This window comes from Hypanus sabinus, chromosome 19, assembly GCF_030144855.1.
Source record: "Hypanus sabinus isolate sHypSab1 chromosome 19, sHypSab1.hap1, whole genome shotgun sequence".
Lineage (NCBI taxonomy): Eukaryota > Metazoa > Chordata > Chondrichthyes > Myliobatiformes > Dasyatidae > Hypanus > Hypanus sabinus.
In genome coordinates this window covers 72,593,855-72,607,348 of record NC_082724.1, presented here as the reverse complement: position 1 = coordinate 72,607,348, position 13,494 = coordinate 72,593,855, and the positions used below count along the sequence as shown (strand labels likewise).

The 13,494-nt window shown below is 41.1% G+C and overlaps 3 non-coding genes across 3 annotated transcripts; 2 read left to right on the top strand and 1 right to left on the bottom strand.

The window, feature by feature from the left end:
* Window positions 1-3,635: 3,635 nt before the first annotated feature.
* On the top strand, window positions 3,636-3,707 carry trnap-ugg (transfer RNA proline (anticodon UGG)). Its single transcript has one exon. It is a non-coding gene; the product is annotated as a tRNA-Pro (tRNA).
* A 365-nt stretch (window positions 3,708-4,072) lies between these two features.
* On the top strand, window positions 4,073-4,144 carry trnap-ugg (transfer RNA proline (anticodon UGG)). The gene has a single exon. It is a non-coding gene; the product is annotated as a tRNA-Pro (tRNA).
* A 212-nt stretch (window positions 4,145-4,356) lies between these two features.
* trnap-ugg (transfer RNA proline (anticodon UGG)) lies at window positions 4,357-4,428 on the bottom strand. Its single transcript has one exon. It is a non-coding gene; the product is annotated as a tRNA-Pro (tRNA).
* Window positions 4,429-13,494: the final 9,066 nt, after the last annotated feature.

Genomic DNA, 13,494 nt, shown 5'->3' with positions numbered 1-13,494 from the left:
CTCATCTTCTGTCTGCTCACATCCCATCGATGTCAGATCAGCACTCTTCAGTACAGGCCGGCTCTGGTGTAAAAGTAGTATATGATACGTCAGCTCACAGTTCAAAGACATAAGATATACATCTCAAATATGCCATCCATCTCTTTGAGGCTTTGCTACCATTCATCTAGATTGTGGCTATTTTTCCACCTAGGCTTAATTTTCCAGGCCGTTTATCCTTTAATATCCCAAAAGCTTCTGGTTGTTGTTTGAATTAATTCATTGACTAAACATTCATAACCCTCCTGAGATTTTCAACTTTCTGAGTGAAGACATTCCCCTCTATCTCAGTCCTAAAACAAAGCAAGAAACTACAGAAAATACCCAGCAGGTCAGTCAGCATCTATGGAAAGAGATAGAGATAATTGCACAAGTCAATAGTTTCAGTCAAAATGAGGAACTGTTAGAGGTTTTGAGGTTGCATGGTATGGTAGGCTAAAGTAGATGACGGATACTTGTGAACAGCAGAAGACAAATCTGTGAATTCTGACACAAAAAAGAACTAAGTAATGATAGAGATCTAGAAAATTATAAGGCTGGCAGGAAGAAGTTTAAGAATGAAATTAGGAGAGCCAGAAGGGGCCATGAGAAGGCCTTGACGAGCAGGATTAAGGAAAACCCCAAGGCATTCTACAAGTATGTGAAGAGCAAGAGGATAAGACGTATACCCTCGTCCAGGTTAAACCACTCCAAAAAGGATCAATAGCTACAATTTATAAATGGTTATTGAATTTACGAATGATATCTAATGATAAAATCAAAGCTGCCTGGGAATTGGAATCTCAGCAGTTACTTTCAGATAATCAATGGAGTAAAATTTTTCATTTGGTACACACTTCATCTACTTGTGCCTGTCATTCTTTGATACAATTCAGGGTTGTGCATCCGGCACATATGTCAAAGGATAAATCAGCCTGTATTTTTCCCAATATTAATCCTATTTGTGATCAATGTAATACTCAGGTGGCCACTTTAACTCACATGTTTTGGTCTTGTATAAAGTTGGAGAATTTCTGGAAAGATGTTTTTAAAACCTTATCAGAAGTGCTGGATCTGGATTTACAACCAAACTTACTTACAGCTAATTTTTGGGATTATTCCATTGGAAGCAGGATATATTCCTGCTTCCACTCAGCGGATGATAGATAGCCTTTTCAACCTTATTGGCTAGGAAAGCCATTTTACTTAAATGGAAGGGCCCTAACCCTCCTATTAGCCTTTATTGGCCTTCCTCTATCGTGTTCTGTTTAAGTCGGACATTGGATACAACCTTTAAATTTGAAGAAATCTGGTGACCTTTTATTCAATATTTTCATATGATCTGATTTTTGTACTGATTTTCTTCCAGCTATTTTTTCAGAACCTTTGATTTGATCAGAGAGTCTCTCTTCTCTTGGTTTTTCCCTCAGGATGGACTGCCCAGTCCTTTTTTCTCTTTAGAATTGTGGGTTTTTTCTCTTTCTAAATTTCTAAATAATTTAGAAATAAAAATTTCTAAAAGTCCTTCCTTTCTTCATAAATTGATAAGAGGAGAATTATACATTCTAAATCAAATTTATACTTTGTAGATCAACACTCTGTGATTCTGATATTGTTTATTTTACCTTCTGTATGTACTGCTATTGACAAATATTCCAGATATTGTCCTCCTGTTTTTATACACACTTTTGTTTAAAATCAATAAAAAGATTGAAAAAAAGAGGATAAGATGTGAGAGAATAGGGCCAATCAAGTGTGACAGTGGAAAAGTGTTTATGGAATCGGAGGAGATAGCGGAGATATCAAGTAGGATAAGTCACCAGATATACCCCAGGCTACTGTGGGAGGCAAGGGAGGAGATTGCTGAGCCTCCAGCAGTGATCTTTACATCATCAATGGAGATGTGAGAGGTTCTGGAGGATTGGAGGTTTGCAGATGTTGTTCCCTTATTCAAGATAGGGAGTAGAGAAAGCCCAAGAAATTATAGACTAGTGAGTATTACTTCAGCTGATGGAGAAGATCCTGAGAGGCAGAATTTATGAACATTTGGAGAGGCATAAATTGATTAGGAATAATCAGCATGGCTTTGTGAAAGGCAGGTTGTGTCGTACTAGCTTGACTGAATTTTTTGAGGATGTAACTAAACACATTGATGAAGGTAGAGCAGTAGATGTAATGTATATGAATTTCAGCAAGGCATTTGATAAGGTACCCCATGCAAGGCTTATTGAGAAAGTAAGGAGGCGTGGGATCCAAGGGGTCCTTCCTTTGTGGATCCAGAATTGGCTTGCTCACAGAAGTCAAAGAGTGGTTGTAGATGGGTCATATTCTGCATGGAGGTTGGTGACCAGCAGTGTGCCTCAGGGATCTGTTCTGTGACCTTTTCTCTTCATGATTTTTATAAATGACCTGGATGAGGAAGTGGCAGGATGGGTTAGTAATTTTGATGATGACACAAAGGTTGGAGGTGTTGTGGATAGTGTGGAGGACTGACAGAGGTTGCAGCGGGACATCAATAGGATGCAAGGCTGGGCTGAGAAGTGGCAGATGGGGTTCAACCCAGATAAGTGTGAGGTGGTTCATTTTGGTAGGTGAAATATGATGGCAGAATATAGTATTAATGGTAAGACTCCTGACAGAGTGGAGGATCAGAGGGATATTGGTGTCTGTGTCCACAGGACACTCAAAGATACTGCGCAGGTTGACTGGTTAAGAAGGTGTATGGTGCATTGGCCTTTAACAACAGTGGGATTCAAGGGCCAAGAAGTAATGTTACAACTATATAGAATCCTGGTCAGACCTCACTTTGAGTACTGTGCTCAGTTCTGGTCACCTCAGTACAGGAAGGATGTGGAAACCATAGAAAGGGTGCAGAGGAGATTTATAAGGATGTTGCCTGGATTGGGGAGCATGCTTTATGAAAACAGGTTGAGTGAACTTGGCCTTTTCTCCTTGGAGCGACGGAGGATGAGAGTTGACCTGATAGAGGTGTATAAGATGATAAGAGGCATTGATCATGTGGATAGTCAGAGGACTTTTCCCAGGGCTGAAATGGCTAACATGAGAGGGCGCAGTTTTAAGGTGCCTGGAAGTAGGTTCAGAGGAGATGTCAGGGATGGGTTTTTTTACGGAGAGAGTGGTGAGTGCTGGCGATGGTGGTGGAGGCGGATACAATAGGGTCTTTTAAGAGGCTGTTGGATAGGTAGATGGAGCTTAGAAAAATAGAGGGCTGTGGATAACCTGAGGTAATTTCTAAAGTATGTACATGTTTGGCACAGCATTGTGGGCCAAAAGGGTCTGTGTTATGTTATAGATTTTCTGTGTTTCAAAAGGACAGTAGAAGTTGTTGTCCACAGGGAAAAAAAATATATGAACTCTTTGGTGGGTCAAGCAGTATCGATGGAGGCAAAGGGATAGTAGATGTTTTGATTGAAACCCTGCATCAGATCCACCAGCAGTAAGTACTGTGCAATAAATAAGTAGCTGTGAAAGTGATCTCTTGTTAAAGATGCAGGCAGAAGTAGAATACAGTACTTTGAATTATAAAGAATTATATTTTAAACTCAAAAGACTATTAAAATGTAAGGAAATGGAACCGAGGCAAGTTACTGTATGTAGGCTCGTTGGTCTAGGGGTATGATTCTCGCTTTGGGTGCGAGAGGTCCCGGGTTCAAATCCCGGACGAGCCCATTTTTAACCCCAATGATACAGTTAACTAAAGAGTTATTAATAGACAAAACCACAACTGCCGGTAGACGAACAGGCGTGGATGGGAAAGAATACGTTTCAGATAAAATGATGGAGGAACTGTAATAAAGAGTTTCGGTCTGAAACGTTGACTACTCTTTTCCATAGATACTGTCTGGCCTACTGATTTCCTCCCTCCAGCATTTTGTGTGTGTTGTTTTGATTTTCAGCATCTGTAGATTTTCTTGTGATTCCACGTTTCAGCTCGAGAAGGAATTGATGTTTCAAGGACTTTATTTAGGAGAAAAATAATATTGAATTGTGTGCTATGATTTTCATCTAAAGGAAGGCAACGACTTCCAGTCGAGGCTCGTTGGTCTAGGGGTATGATTCTCGCTTTGGGTGCGAGAGGTCCCGGGTTCAAATCCCGGACGAGCCCACCTTTTCTATTATTTTTAAGTGTTTTCCAGTTAATCGAAATGCCCTTCCTTCTATGAATATTCATTATACTCCCACAATTTGCTGGATTATTAAGTAGATCACTACCATCTTGTAATGGTGCAGTTATTGTCACAAACCATTTAAAGTATAGCTAAATATAAAGCAAGTTGTGGAGGAAAACAAAACAGTAATGTTTGTTCGGGAAAAGGTGGGCTCGTCCGGGATTTGAACCCGGGACCTCTCGCACCCAAAGCGAGAATCATACCCCTAGACCAACGAGCCGCTGAGAGACGGCTGCGCGGGTTTCTATAAGAGTGAATTGTCGGTGGTGTTTTGGTGCGGTAAAATTACAGAAGCGAGGGGAGGGAGTGAAATGAGGTTTATATTATTAAGCCTGAGCGCGGAGTGCCGCAGGCGTTGAGCCGGTGAAGCAGCGGGGGAAACGCGGCTGCCATCGCGGCCCACTCCAGCCGGAAGCAGCGGGACCTGCCGACTGTCATTTTCGAGCGCAAGTCTGATTGGTCAAACAATAAGTCAATCATATTGTCTCCCTCTTCAGCGCTGCATCCACAACAAAACTTCTCTAACTTTTCACCCATCAATCCACTCAAATTTGCAAAATATAAATCTCAATTATATCAGATTATTCATATATCTTAACGAGTTTATACATTTATAATATAATCTTTTATTTATAATATGATCCAGTCGCTAGTTGAACCGATGGTGTTTTAAGGGAATAAAAAGATCAGTTCTTATAGATTGGATACCAAAGCTAGCAGAGTTGATAATTTAAATTACTTTAGTTACTGTATGCAAAATTTAGGCCGCATGAACCAAAGGTTTCCCTGTTCAGCTGTATTGATTAGTGTTTCGATTTAAGGGTGGATTTTACACAGAAATGGGAGAATAGTTACTTAGGGCAGTTCACAGCAGCGGTACACGACCTACTTAATTTCATCAAACTCTCTCGAGAAAGTAGCCACAAAGAAATGATTGGCATAGAGATACGTAGTTTAAAAAGAAGCAGGCCCTTTGGACTGCCGACCATCAACTACTGGAATAAAATCCTGAAAAGCCATTTTTATTCTTCAACAGCCTGCAGATTTTGCTATTCCTTACTCGCTAAAGGCAATTTACATCTGCCAATTAAGGAGCAAACAGCAGCCGAGGTCAGGATTGAACTTCGATTTTTGCGTGAGACAGTGGCTCTGATAGCTGCATCATTATATTGTACCTTTCTGATCAGTCAAGTTACATCCTTCTCAAGTAACTAATCTATTGGATTAACTATTGCTGTGTGGCATGTTATTGGAGAAATTTAAAGAGGTTTTCGGGTTCTTTATTAGGAAGGGTGTCAAAGGTTACAGGGAGAAGACGAGAGAATAGGTTTGAGATAGACAAGACCTGTTGGAGGCACAGCAGACTCGATGGGCCAAATGGCCTAATTATGCTCCAATGTCTAATAGTCTTAAAGGGTTCTCGTTGCAAGGACGAGGACACAGGCGCGGAGGCAGAGTCGTGAGGCGTTGGCATCATCGGGAACGGGGAACCGGTATCCGGGAGAGTCTGTACACGGAGACGAGAGTTATGTAGAGCATCCAGGAAATGATGCTGAGCTTAGCCCTGCCAGTCCTAAAGACTCGGTTTACTTACACCAGAGTCGGCCAACGAACTGGCAAAGTTTTATCCTTTGTTCGCTAATGGGAACCAGGTGTGCGGCAATTAGCTGAATTGGGAATGAATGGAAATCAAGCGAGGGGATTAAGGCCCAATTAAAGAGGTAATGGGGAATTGCCAGACGGGACCATGGTAGTTCTTACCAAAGCCCTGCATTTTCTGCCACTTTCAATAAGGTTTTACCACCAGGTATGCTTATGCAAGAACTTTGCAAACTCTACAACTCATGTTCTCAATAGAATTTATTTATTTAGGGTAATTGCGCAGTTTGTCTTTTTATACACATTGTTGTGTTCTTTGCGCATTTTTATTTGTGTGTAGTTCTTCCTTGATTCTATTGTGTTTCTTTATATCTACTATGAATACCTGCAAGAAAATGAAGCTCGGGGTGGTATATGGTGACACATCTGTACTTTGATAATAAATTTACTTCGAACTCTGATTTTTTTCTCATTGTCTATCCTGTCAGCACTCACAAGGGACCACACTCTTTGTAATTACCTGATTTATTCTTCTGTCTCCATTAACTACTTCTCTCCACGAACTACATTCCCATGCAACATCTGTCCCTTCACCTCTTCCCCTTCTATCATCCAGGAAACAACACAGTTCTCCCAGATGAAGCAACAGTTTATTTCACTTCCTCCTATCTAGCGTACTGCATTCAGAGTCAGAACCAGATTTATAATCATTGACATGTCATGAAATTTGTTGTTTTGCAGCAACAGCAGTACAACACAAAACATAAAATTTATTAAGTTACAAAAAATAAATAAAAGAGGAATAGTGAGGTGGTGTTCATTGGTTCTTGGACCGTTCTGAAATCTGGTGCCAGAGAAGAAGTCCCTCTGAAATGTTGAGTGCCAGTCTTCAGGCTCCTGTATCTCCTCCCAATGTTAGTAACAAGAAAAAGGGATATCCCATAGGATGAGGGTATTTAGTGGTGGATCCTGCCTACTTGAGGCAATATCTTTTGAAAATATCTTGGATAGTGGGGAGATTGTGCCTGAGTCTACAACCCTCTGAAGCCTCTTCTGATCCTGCATGTCAGAGTTTCCAAAGCAAGTAGTGATGTAGCTGGTCAGAATGCACTGCATTGTACATCTGTAGAAAAGTAGCAGCAAAAGTTTGAAGTTGTTCTTGAGCACTCCAGCCAGCTGGTTGATACAGGTTTTCTCTACCCTGCCAGGTACATCGCCAGGGCCTAATGACTTGTGTGCATTAACCCTTTTCAAGAATGTTCTGACGTTGGACTCCAAGAGCAGGGTCACTGGATGCTGTGGTGATTCTCAATGTTTGCATAAAATTGTTACCATATGGGCAATTGGTGCTATGAACAACGTGCAGTGTGCTGTTGGTAGTGTGTTTTGCACCTTGGCCCTGGAGGAACAATGTTTTGCTTGGCTGTGTTCATGTATGGCTGGGTGACAACGAAACTTGAACGTGAAAATGCTACGTGCTCATCACGAGTGAAGAAACACTGCCAATATGCTGTTAGGTTTCACCTTATAGAAAATAGTGGTGTACGAACCATGTCGCAGCTCTTGATTTCATGATGAAGTCCCCTCTACATTGGGGAAATCAAGCATAGATGGAGCAAGAGATTTACAGAGCACCCAAGTTCTATTCCTGCACGACTATAAAATCTGCAGTCTGTTACCGAATTCTCCATCTCACTCCCACTCTTACTTATCTGCCTGCCACTTCATAGTAATTCCTAAAGTAATCTTGAAGAACAAAACCTCATTGTCCATCTGGGCATATTGCAGTCTTCTAGACAAGTTCTACAAATTTGCTTTTCCTTTGTATGAGAATGAGTCAGTTCTGCTGTAGATCATCCATTCATAATATCTGTACAGTTCTTCTCTCTCAATTATTACAGTTTAACCTTACTACCAAAACCTCAGTACTTAAATAATGATATTGGAAAATACACTGAGGGGTTACTTTATCAGGTACACTGCTCGTTAATAAAAATATCTAATCAACCAATCATGTGGCAGCAACTCAGTACATAAAAGCATACAGACATGGTCAAGAGGTTCAGTTGTTGTTCAGATCAAACATCGGAATAGAGACTTTGATCATGGAATAACTGTTGGTGCCAGATATTGTTGTTTGAAACTGATCTCCGGGGACCTTCATGCACAACAGTCTCCAGAGTTTACAGAGAATGGTGCAAAAAACAAAAAAAATCCAGTGAACAGCATTACTGTAGGCAAAAACACCTTGTTAATGAGAGAGTCAAAGGAGAATGGCCAGACTAGTTCAAGTTGCTAAGAAGACAACAGTAATCGAATAACCATATGTTAAAATAGTGGTGTGTGTAGAAGAGTGTTGTGTATTTAATATTTCAGTAATAGTTGAGTAATACAGTAAATATATTGCTGACTAAGCATTCTTTTGTGTTTAAATAATGCTTTGTGGGTTTTATGTAAAAGTACGTGAATGGCCAGCATCATGTCATACATACGCACCTCATTTAAAGTAAAAGACAAACTAACATACACCCATTCCAACAGGTCAGGCAGCTTCTATGGGAAAGAGTAAACAGTCATTGTTTAAGGATTTTCTTTTTCTGACCTCCTCTTTCTTTTCAGTCCTGGTGAAGTGTCTTGGCCTGCAATATCAACTGTTTACTCTTTTCCATAGAAGCTGTCTGACCTGCTGAGCTCCTGCAGTATTTTGTAAGCGTTGCTTTGGATTTTCAGCATCTGAAGATTTTCTCGTGTTTGTGATACACCTACCTTAGACTCCTGACATTTTCTTTCAATTGGTTTTAAGTTTAGGAGTTACAGTGGCGATGACGAAGTTTTAAATGAATCTGAGATGATGTGTTGAAGCGCAGTGAGGCATTCGAGTTTTAAAAAAAGGCAGGAAATGGAAAAATACATTGGTTCATAAGCAGTAAGTACAGGGTGATTATAATCATAAATGAAAAATGCTGAAATGTCTGGCTATATCGGAAAGACGTGTTCGATTGCTCAAGAGAACTTGAGCAAATAGAGCAGTATCTGAAGCAAATTAAATAACCAATGAGAAGCGTACCAATTTTGCTGAGCGCATTGGATTTAAAGGCATACAGTTTGGTAGAAGTTTAACTGTTCCAACCAAACCAGCCAAAGTGAGCTTTGCTGATATTATGAAAGTAATGCAAGAACATTTAGAACCAAAACCATTGTTGATTGCAGAATGCTTTAGGTTTCATAGTGAAACCAAAAGGAAGGGGAGTTTGTTTCAGTGTACATGGCTGAATTGAAGTTGACTGAGCATTATTAGTTTATCGATGGGCCTAATGATGCACTAAGAGATCATTTGGTTTGTGGAATCTTATGAGAAAGAATTTCTGGTTTAAGATGGCACTACTGAAGTTGAGCAACAGCTTACTGATTGTTCAAAAGTCAAGAAATAGAACAAAAAAAAGATTTACCTTTTCTGAGGTAAATTGTGGTAGACTATCACTGAAAACAATGATGAGTCGAGCAATTTGGTGAGGAGTTGAGGGGAGGAATTTTGATGACCGTTCACCTAAACTGGGTGTGAAGTTGAATCAAGCTAAGCACCAAAACAACGTGGAAAGGTTGAGAATGGCTTTGTGTTATGCCCAGAGTTGTACAGGGCCCAGGTCCTAGTGTGACTAGACTGAAAAGCCAGGATGTTGGGACCAGAGGTGAGGGCTGGGCTGACTTTGCTTGATTTCCCACAATGTTTACTCCTCTCTCCAGGGCACTGAGGCTATAAGACTTCTCCGGCTGCTACATGATTCGTGTCTGCGAACTTTGAGACGATTTGCCCCGCCAAGGCATTGGGCCTACTCCGGTTGCTCCAGGATATGGGTCTTGTGGACTCAATTTGGTTCGAAAGCAATTTGATTGCTTGTGTCTATTGTTTGTATGATTTCTGTTTCTTTTCTCTGTGCATTGGGTGTTGGTCTTTTCTTTTAAATTGGGTTCTTTTGGGTTTCTGGCTTTTCAGCTGCTCATAAGCAGATGCATCTCAAGGCTGTATCATTTATAAATACTTTTATAATAAATGTACTTTGAACCTTGAAAAATTGCTCATAAATGAAGCACAAATTACATTTAAAGAGCAGTTGAAATCGCTGCGTCAATGGGGCAACAGACAGAGACACAATCGAGTTGCAGGGAAACCTGATTCTGAGTGAAAGTGTGCATGAACAAAGTTGCAGTGTCTAAACAGACAGGCCTGGTTGAACAAATTGTGTCACCATTGTGACAGAGGCTCACATACACCAGACCAATGCAAATTTAAAGGTGAAACTTGCAGACAATGCCACAAAGTAGGACGTATACACAGAGTGTTTTGGGCAGACAAAAATAAGTGAACTTCACAGGGAAAAGAAAAAATAGAAAGTGAAGTTGCAGCTTCAAAAAGAGAACTAATCTGCATACTGTTTATGAAAAATCTGATTATATTGCTTGACTGGATAGCCTTGAGACTTACACTGTGAAAACTAACAACAGACAAGCAATATGGCTAACACCAGAAGTGAACGGCAAATTAATTAAAATGGAATTGGACACTGGCTTGGCTGTTTCAGTCATTCCACAAAGTGCGTTTCAATGATATTTCAAAGATGGGGAACTGAAGCCTGCCGATGTCCATCTAAGAACTTAAACTGGAGAAAAGATGACTCCTGTGGGAATGACTTTCATAGCAGTGAAATACAACAACTAACAAGCCACACAAAATGCTGGAGGAACTCAGCAAGCCGGGCAGCATCTATGGAAAAGAGTAAACAGTCTCTGTTTCAGGCCGAGACCCTTCATCGTGACCAATAAGCCACAAGGGGCTCTTATGTAGTAAAAACAGGAGGGCCAGCATTGTGGGGTCTTAAGGGTTATAGCTGACTGAGACAACTACAACTTGATTGGTGATCCATCCACCATTTGCATGCTACAAACCCTACAATGCAGTAAATCAGAAGTGAATTAAGTAGAGTACTGGATTAGGCCACAGCAGAGTTCAAGGATGGCATTGGAAAACTGAAATTTATCAAAGGTAAAATAGTGTTAAATGAAAATGCCACACTCAAGTTTAACAAACCCAGTCCAATTCCTTATACCATCCATGTCAAAGTAGCCAGTGAGCTAGATTGCATGGACAAGAAGGAACTCTTTCTTATGTTTGAGTAGATCCCGTGTGTCCCAGTAGTCAAGAAGGACAGGTCTATCACAATCTGTGGTGCTTCCCAGTACCAGAAGTAGGTCAATACCCTCTGCCTCAGATAGAGGGTATCTTTGCAAACCTCTCTGGAGGGAAAAACTTCAGCAAAGCAGATAGCTGAGGCCTACCTATAGATGGAGATGGAAGAAGAGTCCAAAGTGTTTCTCACCATAAACATTCACAAAGGGCTTTATCACTATAGTAGGCTTATTTTTGGGGCAGCATGTGCACATGCTGAAAGCTTTGGACCAGCTGCCCAGGCACGCAGTGTTACCTGGCTGACATCATTGTTACTGGTGAGGATGATAAGGAACATCTCCAAAACCTCAAGACAGTGTTAAAAAGATTAGAAGATTATGAATTCAGGGCACGATGCAACAAGTGTGGATTCTTTAAACCAGGCATCACGTACTGTGATCATACTACTGACAAACAAGAATTACACAAATGCACTGCAAAAGTTCAAGTAGTAGTGTCACAATTGTAGTCCAATTTAGAGTTTGCCAATTACCATAACGGGTTCCTGCCAAACCTGGCTGCTGTGCTTCACCCCTTGAAACCCTGACTATAAATCAGGAGAAATGGCAATGGACAAGGCAGTGTGAGGTGGCTTTCAAAAAAGGTAATGAAATGGTGATGTCAGACACCAAGCTCACATGTTATCATCTACATTGTCTAGTGAAGCTTGGCATTCACTCTAGGGTGCCAACGTGTTCAGAAGAAAGGTGTTCAGAGCTGTCAGAACCACTTCTTGTAGTCCCAGAGTCAACTCCTACAACCATCATGGATCAGGCCCCAGAACTACAGCCACAAGTCTCACCTGCCAATCAGATTATTCCCCCACCCTGCCCCTTGCCCTCAACCCTGCTGGTCGAGGAAGACATTATCCTACAAGACTCAGAAATGCTCCATAGCAATTAAATGTTCAGGCCTGAATGCTTCATCTGAAGCCTGATTACTCTGGCAGTGTGCTTTGGGTCATTGTTCTGCTGAAAGATGAATTTCCTCCCCAGTTTAAGCTTCCTGGCAGAGGCTAGCAGGTTTTTATCCAGGTTCTCTCTGTACTTAGCAGCATTCATCTTCCCATCAATCCTGGCACAATTTCCATTCCCTGCTGCTGAAAAGTATCCCCACAGCATGAAGCTACCTCCACCGTACTTTACTTTATAGTGGGGATGGTGTTACCTGGCTGATTAGATTTTTGCCATTCATACTGCTAAAACAAAAGCATATTGTTGTAAAGAGTTTGTAAAGCGTCATTTAAATTATGTTGTAAAGATGTGGAAGAAGGTCTTGAGATTGGATGAGACTAAAGTGGAACTTCTTGGCCTTAACACTAAGCAGTACATGTGGTGTCAGCCAGGTAACACCAAAGTACGGTATGTTGGTGGTAACGTCATACTGTGGGGATGCTTTTCAGCAGCAGAGACTGGAAACCTGGTTAGGATTGATGGAAAAGTGAATGCTGCTAAATGCAGGGAGATCTTGGATAAATACATCAAACACAAGAAAATCTGCAGATGCTGGAACACACACAAAATTCTGAAGAACTTGGCGGAAGTCTGCTGAGTTGCTCCGACACTTTGTGTATGTTGCTTTGGAAAAAACCTGCTAGCCTCTGCAGAAATCTTGAGCTGGGGAGGAAGTTTGTCTTTCAGCAGGACAATGACCCAAACCACAGTGACAGACCAACCAAGGAGTGGGTTCCAATGAAGAAAGTTGATGACCTTGAGAGGCCTGGTCAGAGACCTGACCTTAACCCACTTGAACATTTCTTACAGGCCATCGAGATTACTGTCCACTGCCACTCCCTAACTAACTTGGCACAGCTTGAGCAATTTTGCATTGGAGGAATGAGCAAATCTTCCTCCCTCAAGTTGTGCAATGCTAACAGAGACTTATCCAAAAAGACTCCTGGCTATAATAGCTGTCAGAGCTGGTTCGTCTAAGTACTGAGCAAAAGGGGGATGAATACTTTTGAACAGCTGACATTTTCATTTGGAATTTTCATCTTTCATGCTTTACATGTTCTGATTTTTTGGGCTGTACTGTGGAAAAGGAATTGAATTAAATTGAATTGACTTTATTTCTTACATTCTTCACATACGTGAAGAGTAAAAATCTTTACATAACGTCTCCGTCTAAATGTGCAAAGTGCAATTTATGGTCATTTGTAATAAATAGTATGTATAACAGAACAGTCAATATAACATAGAAATACTCTCAAATCAGTGTGAATTAATCAGTCTGATGGCCTGGTGGAAGAAGCCATCCCGGAGACTTCTGGTCCTGGCTTTTATGCTGCGGTACCGTTTCCCAGATGGTAGCAGCTGGAACAGTTTGTGGTTGGGGGTGACTCAAGACCCCAATGATCCTTTGGACCCTTTTTACACACCTGTCTCTGTAAATGTCTTGAATAGTGGGAAGTTGACATCTACAGATGCGCTGGGCTGTCCATACCACTTTCAGCAGTGTCCTGTG